Source organism: Momordica charantia, assembly GCF_013281855.1.
Source record: "Momordica charantia cultivar OHB3-1 chromosome 11 unlocalized genomic scaffold, Mcharantia_2.0 BLBB01000011.1, whole genome shotgun sequence".
In the NCBI taxonomy this organism is placed as follows: domain Eukaryota; kingdom Viridiplantae; phylum Streptophyta; class Magnoliopsida; order Cucurbitales; family Cucurbitaceae; genus Momordica; species Momordica charantia.
Window position 1 is genome coordinate 10,914,141 of NW_028275159.1, and position 7,349 is coordinate 10,921,489.

Genomic DNA, 7,349 nt, shown 5'->3' on the forward strand with positions numbered 1-7,349 from the left:
AAATACATCAGTGAACCAATTATTTGAGAATATTCATGCTGTGATATAGGTTCCCTATATTCTTTTTAAGCTTCAAATTTGGATCATAAGGGGTAGAAAGAGGGCTCAAATCAAAATGATCAAATTTCTTTAATAAATGTTCCACATAATGTGATTGAGTCAATATAAATTCACTATCTCTTTTAATCAATTTAACACTCAATATGACATTAGCAGGACCTAAGTCTTTCATGTCAAAAATGAATCTAAATGCAACGAGAATGTTAAAGCCACGTGATCTCTTCCTGAAGGAGAATGGAGTCAAGATCCTTAATTGACTCACTCTCAAGTCTAATAAGGAAGGGATTGTGATCTCAAGCCATCGCCCATTAAATTCCAAAGATTTGGGCTAAAGTTGTCTTCTTTTTCCTACTAATGCTTTGAAAAACATCTCTATTGCAAGAAGAATCGTTTGTCTTGCAAGACGGTTAAGCAAGTAGGGTGAGGTTCGAGAAGAGGCCAAGACTGCTGGAGACAAGTCGAAAAGGTGTGGTGGGTTTTCCAAGTTGCCAAAAGCGGAACAGTCTCAGGGTTGAACGGCCATGTAGAAAATCGGAAGGATCTAGAATAGTAGGATGATGATCTGACTTAACCCTAGTAAAATTCTAACAGTAGTTTTGGGGAAAGCAAGATGTCAATTAAAATTTGCAAGAGCTTGATCAAGACACTCATAAACACAATTATAGTCAGGATAAATAGGACATTCCAAGTGAAAAGAGGTTTGAAATACCAAGGTCTAAAAATTGACAGTGAATCAACATATCAAGGAAGGGAATATGTAAAGTTAGATTGAATAGAGCTTCCCCATTAGAATATCATTAAAGTCCCACACCAATAGTCAAGGATCATGTTTAAGGGAGCTACAACCTTAAGGGAGTGTCAGAGTTTGCATCTTGTCCCTTGTTGAATGACTATCATAAATTGTTATAAAGAGGCTTAGGAAGGTACCCATCAAAAGTTTAACGTGGAGAGCATGATGACGACGATTAATCACAATAAAGGAAACACAGTCAGAATGCCAAAACACCCAAATACCTATTCAGAAACGGGGAGCATCAACTTAAGTACACTCAAAACTTGAGAAGAGCATAAAGAGAATCTACAACTTCTATTTTAATAAACCAGTTTCAAAATTCTATCAAAAGTTGAGATGGCCAAGTTGGTCTAAAGCCTTAGATTAAGGCCCTAGTGTCCCTAGTAATAAGGATAGAGAATAGGAAAAGTCACCTTAGATATAAGTGACAGTTTTTTCACTTACTTAGTGAAGGTGAGGGTCATTCCCTTTTATAGGCTCGGCTGACCGACCAGAAAGGACGACGATTGGGATGGCAGGGATGCGTTGCACTGTATGACGCTTAATGGGAGCACACGCTCAACAATTGGTGAATGGTGCCTCACCTGCAGGCTTGTACGCTCCCGACAATTGGTGAATGGTACCTCCACCTACAGGCTTGGAGCCTGCCACCTACCACTGGCAGGTTGCGGGGCTCAGCGTGCTCTTCGTACCATGGGATTAGAGGTGCATTTCACCCTGCCATCGCAGTGTACGACGTGAACGGCCTATGGTTATTTGGGATGAAATATGTATGTTAATGCATATAATTTAGGAAAAACGTGCATATTTTATGATTAGGAACTTTAGAATTCAGTTATAGGTAAATGAAGGCTAAATTGGGTAAATATGCTTATTTTGTAAGGAAAAGTGAAGATTGATGATCACAATGCGTCAGACATATCGCATGACCAGAATTTCTAGCTTACTAAAGGCATGAGTGCCAAGTTACTTTGGAAGTTCCAACTTCACAATGCTTCAGCCACATTTGATGTCTAGATTGTCAAAATGGGAATAACAACTTTTGACCATGTAATTGGTCCAAAATTATTGGTCAAAAATTTGTCATTAGTTCTTAAAACTCTACAACTTCATTTGGTTCCAACCTTCGATGCATTTCTCAACATCCTGTTACCTCCATGGCCTATAAAAGGAGCTTCCAAGCATCACTTCAAGACATCTCAATTTCTATGCTTTTGTTCTTCCTTTCTACTTTATTATCAACTTTAGTTCTTAAGTTCTTGTTCTTCAATTAATTTTTCTGCAATTACTCTTGTTATTTTACTGCAATTTAATTTGTTCCATTTTGTACTTTCTTTCCAACTTCAATTAAAATGCATTATTTTGTTATCTTGTGTTTTCATTTCTTTCACTTCCATGAGTAGCTAAATTGTTTCTTCAACCCTCCTATGAATGATTTAGTTCATCTATTTTAAATTACATCTATCAGTGAGCACGACGTATTATGATCTCTTTGCTTATCTTGATTGATATAATTTATCCCGTTGATTTTCTTATTGGCCACTTGTTTAAATCATATTAGTTTGAATTTAATTCTGAGAATGTTAGAGTCAAACGGATTTCACCCAGGTAAAACGAGAAATTACTTAGAAATAAGAACTAAAACAAGATCCTAGACATAGGATTTCTTACCCGTTAAACGTAAGTTGAGATTTGATTTATTTAGTATTCTAGAGTTGCATAAACACCAAAAGCGGTATGGAATAGGAGTTGAACCAGTTTGCATAAATTGAGCTTAATTACGGGCACATTTGGAAGGTGTAATTCATCTTTTTAGAACTAAACAATCAGTAGTAGGAGGGTTGACTTTTTAGTCCTTGTGTTTTAAATTGTGTTTCCCAACATATTCACCAAATTTTTATCCCAAATCCGATTGTTCATTCAAGCAGTTTACAAATTAGTTTTTAAAAGAAAACTAGTCCCTGTGGAGACGAACTTGAATACTTCCATATTATTACTTGTGACACTGTGCGTTTGCACTTACCCTCGAGTTATTGAGCAAAGGCGCAACACGTGTCCTGCTCGATTTTACCCTCAATATTTTATAATAAAATCTCATAACAAAAAAAAAAGTTAGTATAATTACAGGAAAAAAAAAGAGGAGAAGACATTTTTATTTATTTCAATTCAAAATAGAGGGACAAATTTAAGGTATAAAGAGTAAAATTATATAATTTATAAATTAAATAAAATCGCATAACAAAAAGAAGTTAGTATAATTTTTTATTATAATAAAAATTATAAGAGGAATAGTTAAACAAAGAAAGAGATTTTTTTTAATATTGTTAATATCTAGATTTCTTTTTAAAATAATGCTAATTAAAAACTTATTCAAAAAACAATGATTTTAAAATTCCTACATGCCAAGTCAGCAGGTAGGAATTTCAATGCCATGTATGTAGGAATTTTCAAAAAGCATTGTTTCTTGGAATAAGTTACGAATTAGTATTATTTTTAAAATAAGTTTAATAGCTATGAATTTTAAATAGAATATATATGAAAGAGTAAACTGGTAAAACAACACATAAAAAAAAGTTAGAAAAGAGAGATTTTTTGAAAATGAACCGAGTGATGTTCAAGTTCAAGGAGAGTCTCACCAATTGATTTTATTCAAACATTTTAGTAAATAGCATCAAAATGAATGAAAAGATTTTAAATCTCATTCGAGTAAACAGAGTCAAAAGTTAACTATTTTAGTCATTGAAATTTTAATTTTATGTTTAATAGATTTATCGACTCAAGTATTCTAAATATTCAATTTTGTGTCTAATAGGTCTTAAGTCTCCTAAATATTCAATTTTATGTCTAACAGGTCTTTGACTTATGATTCATTTTTAAAATTTTCGTACCTATTTAACATAGAATGGAAGAAATTGTTGCTGATTCTGAGGCGCACTTCTATCGTCGGATCTTGCAGGGACGAAACTCTTAAGGTGAGGAGTCCTATGTTATAGCCGAGTAGGTCATCTCGGCTTAGCGTCCAACTAGTATTATTGCTAAAATACATTCTCTATGAGATTGGAGGTTCAATCTGTCGATTACGGAGGAAGACATTGCTCATATTGAAATTAGAGGAAGGAAGATTACGAGACAGATACCAGGGGTAACCTAACCGAACTGCTTCTGTTGGAAAACGGAGGAATGTCAAAATCTGGGACAAAAACAAAAAGAAATCCGGTTTCAAAATCCGATTTTAACCTATTTTGAAATATTTCCTTTTGTTTGAATAAATAATAAATTAAGAAAATTAAAATCCTAAATGGTTTCAAATTATATTTTTAGTCCGGTTATTTTCCGTTCCAAAAGTGTCGGGTTTGTGAGATTCTAACAAATTCCTATATTTTTAGGAGAAAAATAGATATTTAACTTTTAAATTTTAGGATTATCACTCTGCCTACCTTTATACTCATCCAACCTCCCTTCTGGGTGTATTTAGTTTTCATTTTTGTTTAGTGGTTTGGTTTTATGTTTGTTCGGTAGATTTTTCTTTTTTCAAGTTTTTTTAGTTTATTTTTTAAAATAAAGATGATATTTGTAAGTTTTAGTTTTGTTGGGTTGATTTTATTAAATCATTCCTCTTTTTCCAGGATTGAAATTACTCCTTGACATTAAATTATTACATCATTAATAATATAATATCCTACAAAATATTAAGGGTATAATAGTAAAATATTAAGGGCATAATAATAAATATTGTATTTTTTTCATTTTTCATGAACATCCAAACAACAAATTAATTTCAATAATTTAGAATCAATTTGATTCCAAACGCAATTAGATATTAGAGAGCATACATCTGACCTTTTCAACCTCTCCACTGGTCCATTTTGTTGTTGTGTTTTTGCCACAATGAGATGTCTTTGAATGCCTGAAGTTTTATACAAATTACTAAACTTATCATTAAAAAATTACAAGCCATTGTCAGTAATGAGGAATTTCATTTCATTTTAGTACCAGTTGGTTCTCATTTAAAGTCTTCCATTCAATAAAATTTTCAAAAACTTCATCTTTCATCTTTTGACTTTAGTAAGAACACCCATGGTTTCCTAGAGTAGTTATCAATGATTGTTAAGAAATATTTAACTCCACCGTGAGTCATTACTCTTATTGGACCCCAAAGATCAGAGTGAATATATTTCATAATACTTTTGATCGATGAGTAGCAAGTTTAAAACTAGCCCTTACAGCCTTCCCAATTAGATAATGTTTGTAGAAGGCATATCAGGTAGTTTCCTTTGGCCTAACAGAGCTTGTTTTAATAATTAATGAAGTCTTTGTCAAAACGAGCATAGCTCAGCGGTAATTGGCATATATCTCCAACCAAGAAGTTGTAAGTTCGAATCCCCTAAGCTCTTTTTGTCTTATATGTCCCAAATTCATATATCAGTGCTACACAAGTACATACGAGTCATTATCAAAGCGGGAGGTCCTGTATTGCAATTGTCTGCTATCATAATAACATCATCGAATTCCAAAAAAAATCAATTGTTTTTGGTTTAGTAACATAGTTTCAAAATTATCTCAAAAGTTGAGATGGCCGAGTTGGTCTAAGGCGCCAGATTAAGGTTCTGGTCCGAAAGGGCGTGGGTTCAAATCCCACTCTCAACATCATAATTTAATTTTTCTACATATATGACATTAAAATTTCTACCTACCGCATAAAGACGTATGAGAAAGGGAGGGTCGAGAGAGGCTTATTGCACGATCCACCCAACTCAGCTAAGCTAATAAATGCTGCATAAGAGAGTGGGAGGCCGGCCCCTGCCCATCTGGAGGTGCACACCCATTTAGAAAGATATCAAAAGGGGTAAAGAGAAAAGAAAATAGAGAACTACCAAATCCAAGTCATTGGATTTGTTCGTACCATTCTGTCATCGATCACTGCTGGGTCGATTGGTGAGTCACCCAAAAAAAAGCATCGATCAAGGTCAAGCATATATGTTTTATGAAATGATCAGCGGTCTCATTTATGCTATGCCCTGCATCGTCTTCGTCTGTGTTTATTGAGCTTTCTTCACTTCAGCGCCATGCGCTTTGCTTCGCTGAACTTGATATGTAAGAATTTTCAAAGCATTAATAAGTTTCGAATTAGCATTATTTTTACAGTTTAAAAAAAAATGTAGTTACTGTTGAGATGAGAGATGAGAAAATTTCTACCTACCGCTCTTGATATGTAAGAATTTTCAAAGCATTAATAAGTTTCGAATTAGCATTATTTTTACAGTTTAAAAAAAAAATGTAGTTACCGTTGAGATGAGAGATGAGAATGAAACTGATTAGTAATTCAACCTTGTCGCAACGTCATCAGAATGATTGGTCACCTAAAAATAAAAATGGTTTGTGAAAAACAATTTTTTTTTTTTTTAGAAATCGATTGAGCGTAGGGAATGTGTTAGGATCCTACGACACCCGTTCGAAAACGGTTACTAAATTTTGTAAAAAATTATCATATTATATTATTTAATCCAAAAGAAAATATTTTTGGGTTTTTATTTAAATGTCTCATATTTTATTAATTCACACTTTATTATAAAATATTTACTAATGATTATGAGTAACACGAAGACCATTAGGAAAATTTTATCGATCAGCTCGAGAATATTGAAAGGTTTCAATTTCCGTCAATGGAGTTTTTGAAATAATTAGTTAGTAAACAAAATATGATAAATAAAAAAATAATATTTTTATTTCAAGGAACATAAGAGTTCAAATTTGGTTTCAAACTTTATTTAAATGAAATCTGTTATTTAAAAAAACAAAATTTTTTTACGACTGTGCAATTTATTTTAAAATAAAATTTATTTTAAAAAATCTTTAATTTTTTTTTTTTAAAGAAATTTATTTTGAAAAAAACTTAACTTTTAAAACAAAATCCTTTATTTTAAAATAAAACTTTTTAATCATTTTGCATTTAAAAAAAATTGTTTAAAACTTAAAACAGAATCTTTCATTTTAAAACTCAATCCTTTTTTTTTTTTAAAAAAACACTTTTTTATTTCTAAACAAATTTTGTTTACTTTGCAAATTTAAAAAAATAACTCATTTTATTTTTGGGCAGAAAATTTATTACTTTTTTTTTTCAAAAAGGGAAAAAAAATACTTATTTAAAAAATTTCCTTTTTTTTAGAAAGAAAATGGTTTCTTTTACCCTAAAAAAATAAAATGCTGTTGTCGAGTCCTGTTGTGTGGACAGTCATTGCTATTTGGAGTTGCCGAATCTTTCACTGTCGTTTGGGTGTTGCTGCCGCCCTGTCGGAGTTTCGATCCGCTACGTTGGCCCTATCGTGGAGGTGCAGATTTGGACAGTCGTCAGAATGTCGTGGGAGTGGTGCTGAGCGTCGATTTGATTTGTCAGAGATACTACAGCTCTGGTCCAACCACCGTTCGTGGAGGTCACCGGAGATGTGAGGTTGGGAGAGGGGCTTGAGACTGGGGAGGAAGAAAAAAATGGAGGAGG

At 32.8% G+C, this 7,349-nt stretch overlaps 1 non-coding gene across 1 annotated transcript; it reads left to right on the plus strand.

The window, feature by feature from the left end:
* The first annotated feature begins 5,419 nt into the window (after positions 1-5,419).
* TRNAL-AAG (transfer RNA leucine (anticodon AAG)) lies at positions 5,420-5,500 on the plus strand. Its single transcript has one exon. It is a non-coding gene; the product is annotated as a tRNA-Leu (tRNA).
* Positions 5,501-7,349: the final 1,849 nt, after the last annotated feature.